The 13,068-nt window shown below is 39.5% G+C and overlaps 1 long non-coding RNA gene across 1 annotated transcript; it reads right to left on the bottom strand.

The window, feature by feature from the left end:
• Positions 1-737: 737 nt before the first annotated feature.
• LOC145581695 (uncharacterized) lies at positions 738-12,223 on the bottom strand. Its single transcript, XR_014099670.1, has 3 exons — positions 11,842-12,223; positions 11,216-11,367; positions 738-804 (listed from the first exon to the last, which is right to left on the bottom strand). It is a non-coding gene; the product is annotated as an uncharacterized LOC145581695 (long non-coding RNA).
• Between the last annotated feature and the right edge of the window lie 845 nt (positions 12,224-13,068).

Raw genomic sequence — 13,068 nt, forward strand, 5'->3', positions numbered from 1 at the left:
AAATATCATAAAAATTATTATTATTATTTTTATGAATCTATATAAATATGACAAAAAGGAAAATTTCATTGAAATTTAAAAAGTACTCGTAAGATTTACATGTACAGTGTACACAATGTCACAAAAACTACAAATTCAAATATCACTTACAAATTTACAGTAAGTTAATAATTACATGTTTCTTTGTCAAAACATTACTCAGTCATCCTCTCAATATTCAACATTTTATGCTCATTAACTCTGCGCTTGGAATTTCATTTCTGCCAGCCCTTTACTTCTCTTCTTCCATTAGTTCATTAACACATCGAAAGGCTTTGTTTTCCCTGTAAGAACAAAGAAAATAGCTGACTGTAAGTAGTAATTTAGTATAACATAGCATCTATATGCAAACTAAAAACAAATTAGAATATGGAAATTACAGGTACAAAAAAGCACTAGCTCTTTGAAGCCTGATTTGGGTATCCAGAGAATAAATTTAAGTGTAACAAAGTGCTTATGTATATACATTAAAGGGCTAAAATAATAACCATCCATTGTATATCTAACATTTCAAATTAATAACCTGGATGCAAGTGTCTACAAGAGGTAAGATTCAGGTCATTGAGCTCTAAACAATTTAAGTATAGGGACGACCTTTTATATATAAACTAAATCAGAAATGATTCTAGGTGTGACAATTATGACAAATCAGTCAATATAAAGTAGAGGGACTCACATCTAAGCCAGTACAACCCCACAATAAGCTTCAGGTATATATATGATGCAACTTGCTACTTTTCTGTGAACACTTGTCATTGCTTTCATCTAAAGAAGCATCATCCCTGTCAGGATCACAAATAAACATACCACAGCCCATTCACTCCAGAAGAGGTATTTGAAATTGAATACCATCTGTTCATATGCAGAAAGTCGCATACATTTAGAATCAAATAGATGATACCTAATTGAAGCAATAAGAAAATATATCAAGGTAGTTGTTTAGGCAAATCTCAATAGGGACATTTAAGAATTTGCTAGGTTTGAGGGGTAATAACAATCATTCTACCAATAGCATATGAAATAACTAAGAACGATAATAAACCAACAAGTAATCAATAAATAAGCAGTAAATATCCAATTATATAAAGAAGATGAGTTTAGAAATACAATACTGAGTAAGGATAGGCCTCCTTGTTTAGTAGAGACGCAGTTCCATAGATAAAAGTAGAGCAAATTGTTTATATTTATGTATATGCGAACGTACATGATTGTTCAAATGTCTAATTCTTCTTATTTATATCTAGGGATCTCTAGGGTTTACAAATATATTCAGAATATCCTTGAAATGCATAAGATCTTCTTGATTTATCTTGTTTCCTGCTCTGTAGGTGTATCTTTGGCAAGTATCTCCTTGATTGATATGCTTGATGCTGCTTTCCTTGTTTATTTCAATCAAGCCGTTTTGCATATTGTTGCTGACTTATTGGCCTTGGATTGATGCCCTAGATGTAATGGGTCGTGTGATAATACGGGCCCAACAATTGCCCCTAATTTTTATTTTCAAGCATTTGGAAGTGAAAATTACTTAAAAAGCCGTTGGAAGGATTTTGAATTTTTCAGAAGTTGTTTCAACGGTTGGCAAAATAGGAAACGTGATGGTAGTTTTAAGGAAACTTCCTCGATAACCGTTCGTGGCGGTTTATTTCTTTTTTGGTATTTATTGAGTGTGCAGGCTCTTGTCTAATCACTTCATTGCTTTGCCCCGATTTCGGTTTTCACCAGGTATTATCTCTTTCTTCTCTATTTCCTCTGTTTCTTTTCTTCGTTGTTTTTCCTTCTGTTTTGCAATGAGTAGTCATGTAAAAGTGGTGTTTGCTGGGGTGGATGAGGGTGTAAAAAAGCCGTCTTTGGTGGCTCAGAATGTATTCCCTGCTAAGGATGTTTACCCTTCCACCATAACGAAAGAAGAGGTTCAGGGCATCGCTGCTGTTGCGCGATTTCCTGATGGGGTTGTGGTGAACATTCCATCTTCTAGGGAGAGGGCTGACTGGACTGCTCCTGGTTGGGTGTGTTTATTTGAGTATCCCTTTGTAATTGAGCATGTCTTCCCTTTTTCTCCTCTTGTTCGTCAATTTCTCTCTAGGGTTAGGGTTTCACCTTATCAGTTATTGCCCCAAACTTGGAGGGTTTTGAGAATTTTGGATTTGCTGAGTGCGAAATTAGGTTTAGAACTTGATGTGAGGGATTTGTGTTATCCTTATACTATTAGGACTAGTGGTAAGGGTCGGGTTGGTCTTCGTTTGAAGGATGGTGTTGGTCCTTTGGTGACTGATTTGGAGAAGGCTTTTGACAAAAAGTGGTATCACAAGTTCTTCTTTGTGAGAATTGACTCGTTGGGTGGTGATTGTGACTTTTTGATTGCCACTGTTGAGGCTGAAGGTATTTTGTTTTCTCATTTTCTTGTGTTTTGCTCTCCTTCTTTGTTGATTTGGGCTTATTTGCTTGATGGTTGCAGTGAGTAAATTGAAGCAGCGTTCTCAGTCTCCGTCCCTGATAGACAAGTTGTACGAGTTGAGTGTAGACGAGAGATCTTTCATCAAGTTGACGCAATCAGAGGCGGTTGTCCAGATCAAGTCTTTGGACGATTCTGATTCTGAGCAGAAAGTTGCCCCAACTATGTCTCAAGGTATGTTCTTCTTTTTTCTAATGTAACACAAATTTTTGTTATGTTGTTCCCTGTGGATGTGTCCTGTTGTGAATTTGTTTATCCTTTATGAGGTGGTTATGTATTTTGCTGAGTATGTTTGTCGTGTTCCTTGTTGTATGCGTTTGTCATGCTCGTTGTTATATTCCCTTTTGAGTTCTGCCATGTTCCTTGCAGATACTTCGAGGTCACTACGGTCTCATGACCTTCTTAGCTCATCCTCCCTTCTGGGACGCCTTAAGCATCGTTCTTCTCCTCAAACCACTGAAGTTGTTCCTCTCAACACGGTGGCTCCAAAGAGCGGTGCTCCTCCGCCTCCACCTCGTACTGGCCTTAAGAGGAAGCTGGGGGTGCCTATTGATGTTGATGCTGCTGATTTATCTTTTGATTCCTTGGCTCCGCATGTGGACACCTTACTGTTTCCGTCCTTCAAGGATCGCCAATCCTCGCAGACTTTCGCTGACCTTTCTCAAGAGGCTGTTGTGCAGTCTTTCCAGGTATGGTATACTCCGAAAAAAAATATATAAAAATTTAATAAACATGGTTAAAACCGGATTGCGCATTCCTTACTTGATTCCGTGTTCTGCAGAGCCTGCAGTCTTGCTTGGGCGTACTGGGCAAGGTGTCTGAGTTTACTCGAGTGTATGAGGCTATGAAGAAGGAGCGCAATGCTCTTTCTGATAAGTACAAGGCTGCTACTGAGGCTCTGAAGGCTGAACGTGCTAGGCACGGGGAATGCATTGCTGAACGTGATGGGCTGAAGAGGACCTTGAAGGAGGCTGGGAACAAGGCTGTTGATGCTGCGGCGTATTACTTTGGGAAAGCTCGTCTTGAAATGATGGAGTAATTTCAGCAAGGAAAACATGAGGCCTGGGATTATGATGCTGACAAGGCTGCTTTTGAGGTTGCATTTCCTGCAGGGACTGCTGCTCCTGGCACATTGTTGCTGAGCTATGCTGATGAGGGAGTGAATTCTCCTCACAACACCGAGGTCAGGGATGTCCCAGAGAGTACGAAGCCTGTTGCTGAGGAAGTGGTCCCTGCTGACAACATGGATGAGAATTAAGTTCAATGTTGCTGTGTCACCTTTAAAAATTTGTTAACTTTGAAGGATGTTTGTTTTTACTGCCTTAGTGCAGTTGGATAATTTTTATCTTGTTTTTGTGCTACACTTTTGTAGCTGGATAATTTGTCTATTTTGCTGTTTTGCAACTAAGTAATTCTGCCTTTTTTGCTATGTTGATCTGTATTTATGTTTCTTATTGTATCATTGCTGTCTTATGATCGTATTGCAGTCGTATTGCAGTTGTATTACAGTTGTATTACAGTTGTAATATGAGTGTAGTGTTGCTTACATGTGTTCCTTGCAGGGATGATTAACCTTTGCTCTGTGATGGTCTGTTGTGCTCTTGCCTAGCAGTGTAGGTAATGTTCCTTGCAAAACAGAATAAGGTGAGGGTTGGCCGTGGGTTTCCCCAACGGCCCTCCGATGCCAAAGTCAGTACTCGTAATGATCATAAATCAAATTGACAAAGAGTGAGTAGAGAGGAGTACCTTTCGTGCTGATTTTGGCTGTTGGAGATTTTTGTGTTTTTCTTCTTTTTTTTTTTGTTTTTTTTTGTTTTTGGTGAAGAAAGACAAAATTGAAATGATAACTACATACTTTCGCTTCTTCAGAAATGATATAGCTTTAAGTGTGTTGCGTCCAGCTTCGCTGTACTTCTTTTCCTTCTGCATTTCTGAGTCTGTAAGCTCCATTACCTACTACCTTAGTGATCTCGTAGGGTCCTTCCCAATTGGGTGCTAGCTTCCCTGAGTTTACTTCCCTGGTGCTTTCGTATACCTTTCTGAGGACCCAATCTCCTAGTTTGAAGACTTTTGTTCTGACATTCTTATGAATAGACCTTGCTACTTCTTGCTGGTATGTTGCCATCCTCATTTGTGCATCTTCTCTAAGTTCTTCCACTGTGTCTAGGTTGTGGATAATTCTGCTTGGTTCCTTTCTTCTGTCATTAACCCATACCTTGCTGTGGGGACTTCTACCTCTGTTGGGATCACTTCTTCACATCCATACACCAACGAGAATGGAGTGTGGCCTGTAGCGTTTTTTGGAGTTGTTCTATCTGCCCACAGTATGTTGGGTAGTTCGTCTGCCCATTTCCCTTTGGCTCCTTCTAGCCTTTTCTTCATGTTGCCTATAAGGACTTTGTTGCTTGATTCTGCCTGTCCATTTGCTTGTGGGTACCTAGGTGTAGATGTGATGAGGGAGATGTTCCATTCCTTACAGAACTTGGTGGTCTTATTGCTGATGAACTGGGATCCATTGTCTGTAATGATCTCTGTTGGTACCCCGAATCTACTCAGAATGTTTCTTTTTATAAACGAGATTACATGCTTATCCTTGATTTCCTTGTATGCTTCTGCTTCGATCCATTTCGAAAAGTAGTCTATCATTGCTAAGAAGTATACTCTCTGTCCTGATGATGGAGGTAGCTTTACTATATCCATTCCCCACTTCATGAATGACCAAGGTGTCAATGTTGGATGTAGCTCTTCTGATGGCCTGTGTGTCAAGGGTGCGTGCTTTTGGCATGCTAGGCATTTCTTGGCGAACTTTGTTGCATCCTTTCTCATGCTGGGCCAGTAGTATCCCATTCTGAGTGCTCTGTTGGCTAGGTTCCTTCCTCCGGAATGATTTCCACATTCTCCGCTGTGTAAGGATTATAAGACCTGCTGAGCTTCTTTTTCTTCTAGGCATCGTAAGAAAGGTTCTGCTGCAGATTTCTTGAAGAGTACATTGCTGATCAACCAGTTTTTGGAGGCTTTCTGAGCAAACGCTTGAGCCGCTACCTTCCCTGTTGGTTTTGTCTTGCCCAAGAGGTATTCTTTCAGTGGTGTTGTCCAGCTGTTGTCTTCCTCTTCTGTAAGGTCTGTTTGAACTTCGTAGACATTCATTGTTGATTCTTTCTCTATGGCTGGAGAGAGTACGTGCACTAGAGGGATGGTTCCAAATTCCTCTGGGTTGATGTTTGATCCCAAGTTTGCCAGGGCGTCTGCTTCAGTGTTCAAGTTTCTGGGTATTTGTTCTATTTTGAATTCCTTGAACTCTTTAATGAGCTTTTTTGCGACTTCCAGGTAGGCTATCATTCTGGCGTCCTTTGCTGCATATTCTCCGTTGATTTGGTTTACCATGAGCAAAGAGTCTGAAATTACCTCTAGATGTTGTATCTTCATGTCCTTTGCAACGGTTAATCCTGTGATTAGTGCTTCATATTCAGCTTCATTATTGGTAGCCTTGAAATTGCACCTTATTGCCTGTGCTATCTTGTCTCCTTGGGGTGATGTCAGTACTACTCCCAAGCCCACTCCACGTATGTTTGCTGCGCCATTTGTATGGAGTATCCATTTCTGTGTAGTTTTTGGTTCCTTTAGCGCCAGTACTTCCTTCTGTGCTTCTTCTTCAAGGGTAGGGCTGAAGTCTGCTACGAAGTCTGCCAAGGCTTGTGATTTGACTGTTGTCCTGGGTTCGTACTGTATATCGTATTTGCTCAAGTGTAAGGCCCATTTCTCCATCCTTCCTGACATCTCTGGCTTTCTCATGATAGCTCTGATGGGATAGTTGGTACGTACTCGTATGGAGTGGCTTTCAAAGTATGGGCGTAGCTTTACTGAAGCAATGAATAAGGCTAAAATGATTTTCTCTAATGATGCGTACCTCGTTTCTGCACTGAGTAAGGTTTTGCTTACGTAGTAGATTGGGAACTGCTCTTTGTCTTCCTCTCTTGTGAGAACTGCGCTGACTGTCCCTTCAGACACTACGAGGTACAACTGGAGTGGCTCCCCTTCTTTGGGTTTGGAGAGAATCAACGGGTTGGCTAAATATTCTTTCAGTTTCTGGAATGCTTCGTCGTGCTCTTGTTCCCACTTGAATTCCTTATTCTTCTTCAGTACTTCGTAAAAGGCTCTGTTCTTGTCTGAAGATTTTGAGATGAACCTGTTCAATGCTGCAATTTTCCCTGTTAAGCTTTGTACATCCTTCTTGGATTTTGGTCGCTCTAGGTCTAGGATGGCTTTGACTTGGTCTGGGCTGGCTTCTATTCCTCTTTGTGTGACCATGTATCCTAGGAACTTTCCTGACTGTACTCCAAATGTACATTTTGTGGGGTTTAACTTCATGTCGTACTGCTTTAAGATGGCAAATGCTTCTCTAAGGTCCTTGACGTGATCTTCTTCCTTTTTGGACTTAACTACCATGTCATCTATGTAGACTTCCATTGTATTCCCAATCTGTTCTTCGAACATCTTGTTCACCAACCTCTGGTATGTTGCTCCTGCATTCTGCAATCCAAAAGGCATTACCTTATAGCAGTATATTCCTTGACTGGTAATGAAAGCGGTTTTCTCCATGTCGTCCTTGTGCATGAGGATCTGGTTGTAACCACTGTAGGCGTCCATGAAGGATAGCAGCTCGTGCCCTGCTGTGGCGTCTACCATGGCATCAATATGAGGTAAAGGGAACGGATCTTTTGGGCACGCCTTGTTGATGTCTGTAAAGTCTATGCAGATTCGCCATTTTCCGTTCTTCTTCCTGACTACCACTACATTGACGAGCCATTCTGGGTACTTTACCTCTCTGATCTTCCCAGTCTTCAGTAGGTTTTGAATTTCCTCATTGATAATCTTGTTCCTTTCTGGCGCAAATTTCCTTCTCTTCTGTTTTACTGGTGTATGCATTGGATCCACGTTCAACTTGTGAGTAATTACGTCTGGAGAGATGCCTTTCATGTCTTCATGGGTCCAAGCGAATACATCTTTCTCTTCGTCTAGAAAGACGTAAACTTGTTGTCTGATTTCTGCCTTCAACTCTGGTCCTATTCTGATCTTTTAATCTGGATGTTTGGGGTTCAACTGGACTTCTATAGCTTCTTGTTCTTCTGCTATGCTCAACTTTTCTTGGCCCAGCTGACCCTCTGATTGCTATGCTGAACTCTTTTCTGCCGACGTTGCTTTCAGTGCTATCTTGTAACACTCTTTAGCTTCCTTAGGATCTCCTCTGATTTCTTGAATACCCCACCTAGTAGGGAACTTAATGACTTGATGGTACGTAGAAGGGATGGCTTTCATCTCATGTATCCAAGGTCTGCCTAGAATCATATTGTACGAAGATAGAGTGTCAATCACTAGGAACTTGACCTGTAGGTTGATCCCTTTTGCGTATGTTGCCAATGTAATCTCTCCACTTGTCTTTTTGGTTTCCCCACTGAATCCCACTAACATTGTTGACTTGTTGACGATGTTCTTCTCATCTATGTTCATATGTTTTAGGGTGTCAAGCATGATGATATTTGCAGAGCTTCCATTGTCAACTAGGATTCGTTTGATCATGCAGTTTCCCACTGGGAGTGAAATCACTAGTCTGTCATGATGGCCTTCTACTGCATCGTTTTCTTCAAACATGATGGGGATGTCTATCTTGGATTTCTCCCTTTTGTCTGGTTGATCCTTGTTACTTTCCTTTGCATGTCGCTTTGCTGCTGAATATGTTAAACCGCATACTTCTGACCCTCCTAATATGAAACATATGGTTTTGACAATTGGAGGCGGGGGAAGAGGACCTCCTTGCTTAGACTCTCTCTCCTTCCCTGAAGCTTTAGATCTATCTGACAGGAGCTCTTTGAGGTAGCCTTTCTTCAGCAAGTATGCGACTTCCTTTCTGAGCACGACACATTCGTCAGTAGTGTGACCGATATCTGAATGGAAATCACACCATCTGGATGGATCTTTCTTCTCTCCAGGCCTATCACTCCTTCTGGGCCATTGCACAGTATCTCCCATCTTATTTAGGGTCCTAATTACTCCTGCAGGGTTAACGTTAAAGCAATACTCATGTAACTTAGGTGGGAGTTCAGGATCCTCCCTCCAATCAGAAAATTCTTCTTCGACAACATTGACTGTTCCCTCGTCAAAGCGAGAACGCTGATACGGCTTGAATCGATGGTCCCTTCTGGGAAAATTGTTGTTCCTTCTTGACTGGCGATTTGGCTCGGGAGTCTTTCTTGCATATGCATCTTCTTTAAATCTGACTTGAGCCATAGCTTTGGCTTGCACATCTTTAAAGGTTGTATAGGGATATTTAGTCAACTCCTTGTAGAGCTCACTATGGTCTAGCAATCCTCTTCTGAATGATTCGATTGTTGTGGGAGCATCACACTTATGTATTCCAATCTTCTCCCTGTTGAACCTGTTAAGATAATCTCTCAAGGATTCACCATGTCTCTGCACAACGCGATACAAATCTGAAGATTGTTTTTCGAATTTCCTGCTACTGGTAAATTGGACCTTGAATAGGTTCACCATTCCTGCAAAAGATCGAATAGTCCCGTTATCTAAATTAATGAACCAGGTTAGAGCTGGACCTGATAATGTGGCTCCGAAGCCTTTGCACATGATAGCCTCTCTGATGTCTCTAGGGATTGAGCTTGTCATCACCTTCTGTTTGTAGAGGGATACGTGCTCATCGGGGTCTGTTGTTCCATCGTACATGGTCATATTGGGCGTGCTGAACCTCTTTGGGACTTCTACCATGGCGATCTCTTCTGAGAATGGGGATTCTATATAGCCATCTGCTGCCTCCTCTTCCATGGGTTTCGGCATTCCAGGGATTTTAGCTATTTTGGCCTCAATTGTCTTGAGGTATTCCTTGACCATCTTTTCTACTTTTCCCTCTTCGGCTCTTTCCTGACTGTCCTTCTTGGGGGTTCCTGCATCCAAAGAGTCTAAATCCTGGGTATCATCCCTGTTGTTAGATCCTTTTTCCCCGTTAGGGGTGTGAAAGGTTCTGGACAAGTCAAGCTGCATGGCTATGCCTTCAGTGTTCTTTCTGGTGTTAATGGTTTTGGATGCAACTGATTGTATTTGGCTACGAAGGGCTTCATTTTTTTTGGTAAGGCTGGTGAGTTTGGCTTTAGTTTGGATCTTTTGAGCCAGCAGCGTTTCAATTTGGCTTTTCTGCTGGTCTAAAGTTTGGCGGAATGCGTTCATTCCTTCATTAATTTCGGCAATGGTAAAAGGTACTGGTTGCCCAGTCATGGTGTTTGTCTTGGTTTTTTGGCGAATTGGTAGGTTAATTGATTATCAGTCCCACGGTGGGCGCCAAATTGTTTAGGCAAATCTCAATAGGGACATTTAAGAATTTGCTAGGTTTGAGGAGTAATAACAATCATTCTACCAATAGCATATGAAATAACTAAGAACGATAATAAACCAACAAGTAATCAATAAATAAGCAGTAAATATCCAATTATATAAAGATGAGTTTAGAAATACAATACTGAGTAAGGATAGGCCTCCTTGTTCAGTAGAGACGCAGTTCCGTAGATAAAAGTAGAGCAAATTGTTTATATTTATGTATATGCGAACGTACATGATTGTTCAAATGTCTAATTCTTCTTATTTATATCTAGGGATCTCTAGGGTTTACAAATATATTCAGAATATCCTTGAAATGCATAAGATCTTCTTGATTTATCTTGTTTCCTGCTCTGTAGGTGTATCTTTGGCAAGTATCTCCTTGATTGATATGCTTGATGCTGCTTTCCTTGTTTATTTCAATCAAGCCGTTTTGCATATTCTTGCTGACTTATTGGCCTTGGATTGATGCCCTAGATGTAATGGGTCGTGTGATAATACGGGCCCAACAGTAGCATAATTAAATCTAGGCAAGGAATATGAATTAACTTTGAAGTAATATTAGGACAAAGTGCTAGCAATAATAACCTTGAAGTAGTATTAGGACAAAATGAGGACCTCATTCCTGAGCCACAAACTACTATGGTAGTATGGTTTCGTATATTAAAAAAAAATTTAGTCCATAGTTAGAGCAAATTTCCATGTAAGTTGTGGACCAATTAAAATCAAACAAGAAACTTAATTTATAAGCCCAGATATACAGTTAATGGATCGACTTCACTCTAATCTTTCCCAACAACTCTAAAAATGAAATACAAGGTCAATAACATAAAATTGAACCACAAAAACACAACCATCCAAAATATTAGCAAATTAAGTCCACTCTAATCTTTGTGCCATACAATCAAACCAACTGATTTACAGGGTAATAGTTACTGAACCCAACAATGCTAGTCCATGTATAAAAGCATATTTGTATTCATGAAATAATGTCGGTCATATATGTCATGGTTGGACATACATAAGATAAAGAGTATTAAATCAAAGACTTTGAAATACATGCTACGGGCCATATAATTAAAAAGCAGAGAATATTAGACACCAGAAAACTCCTGTAAAATTTAGCAGATTAATCCAAGTTAATCTGAAAAAGTACAAAACTCGGTGGCTCAGCGAGTATAGAAAACTGTTGGGAACCTTTAATTATTGTAATCAGATTCAGATCTAGTTTATAACTATATTCTCTAAAGCTGAAAAATTAACTATTTATGCCATTCTTAATCTCAATTACACATATATAAGTAGTCATCCAAAAAGAGATTAAAAAATGAAGAGAAATAATACACTTTCACTTGCGAGTAGCGGGAGATCTACAACCAAAGCAACAACTTTGCTGAAAGCCACACCTCACACACAAAGTGTGTCTCCTCCTCCATTCACTTCCTCTACAAAACAATATTCAGCAAACACTTATCTATTTCCTAGAAACCTTTAATCTGCCATTGATAAGGTGGAAGAGAAAAATTAAAGACCTCCGATAAAAATTCTCGACAGTGATTACATATATTTTGATCGTTATCGTCCCTTTCCTATCCTGATTCCTCAACTTTCTTTTATAATTTACACAGATCTAAAAAGAGAGCTCCGTTTTTCAAATAACTACTCCGTAATTTGCTTAGAGCAAAATATTTAAGAATTGCAAACAATTAACTAAGAGCACAGTATAACGAGTTCTATACATATTATTAACCAAACAAAGAACAAAAAAAATCCACAAAATTATGAACTGATAAAATTATAAAACTGGTAAATAACCCCAAAATCCAAAATCACTCCATATATAACACCAAATTAAGAACAATAAGATAAAACCCAAAAATTAATTGAACTTATGAACAAGGTAAATGACAAAATAAAAAATCTTATTAAAATTATGGCGGAATTAACGAGACCCAAATCAGCGAACTTACCAAACTTACTAGTTGAAATTGGGGCAAATAGCCCATAAAATGAGAAGAAATAACGATTATTTCCTTGAGATTTGGGCAATGAAATCAGAAGAATTAGAGTGGAACTATGGAAGAGAAGGAAACAAAGAAAAGTGAAAACTTATAAAAGGAACTCAAACCCAAATTTCTTATGAATAATAAACTAATGAGCAAATTTTACGGGGGTCGTATACATAGACCAAGAAATGAGTAGCAGCGACTGCCATTGTAGGAAGCATGAGATTGAGAAAAAAATGAGGAATTGGGGAAAGGAGGAGAGATAGAGGATTAGATAGTTTCTTTTTTTTTAAGGTTAATCTTGTACGCGTGGCGGCAATGTAGTAGAAGGTTCAAAATTTTGGGAAAAAATTAGAGGGAAGAAGTGAAATTTTCAGCGCCTCTCCGTATTATTGAATATTTATGCCGTTGCATCAGCTTATTTAGCCGTTGTATTAGCTTCTTCAGCTTAGCTAATGCAACGGTTCTACAAATCCATTGTATTAGCTCTACCTTATGAAGTGTAAAATAATATCCGTTGCATTAGATTAATGTATTGCGACGGTAATAAATATGACGTTGCATTAGCCCTTTATTGACCGTTGCATCTGGTTAAAAATGTAGTAGTGATGGTGTTGTGCGTGCTGCCATGCTTGGCTAGTCGCGGCTGGTGCGAGAACGAGCAAGTGTATGTGCTTAGTATTGATTGGTGCGGCAAGGGAGTGCGTGTGAGTGTGCTACGTGCTTGAGGCACGACGCGCAGAACCCCACACTTGGCACTTAAATCCCAAGTTTTAAGGAAATGCTATTTTGTTTATTTTGCCGTTTTATATATTTTAATTAATCTTGTTTATTTTAATTAAATTTTTTGGAGGCTAGGCCTCGGTTTTGAGTGGCATTGGCAAAATCTTTATTTTGGCAAATTTTGGGTTGTACCGGCTTAATTAATTGGATTAATTAAGATGGATGCGGAATTTAGTGAGAGCTTCAATTATTAATGACGTCAATTACATAATCGGTTAAACAACCTTAACTAGTTTTAATTAGGCGTGTTAATTGGATTAACCACCTAGATTAGTTACTAGTGCGAGCGTGTAATTTATGCATTGTTATTTATCGTTCTAAAATGCATAGACCATTAAGAAATAGTGAATGGATGAATGGAATGTATATTCTCTCACATGTTTTATGAAATGGCAACTAGTGGGACCC

The sequence above is a fragment of the Chenopodium album genome, chromosome 1 (assembly GCF_948465745.1).
Source record: "Chenopodium album chromosome 1, dcCheAlbu1.1, whole genome shotgun sequence".
In the NCBI taxonomy this organism is placed as follows: domain Eukaryota; kingdom Viridiplantae; phylum Streptophyta; class Magnoliopsida; order Caryophyllales; family Amaranthaceae; genus Chenopodium; species Chenopodium album.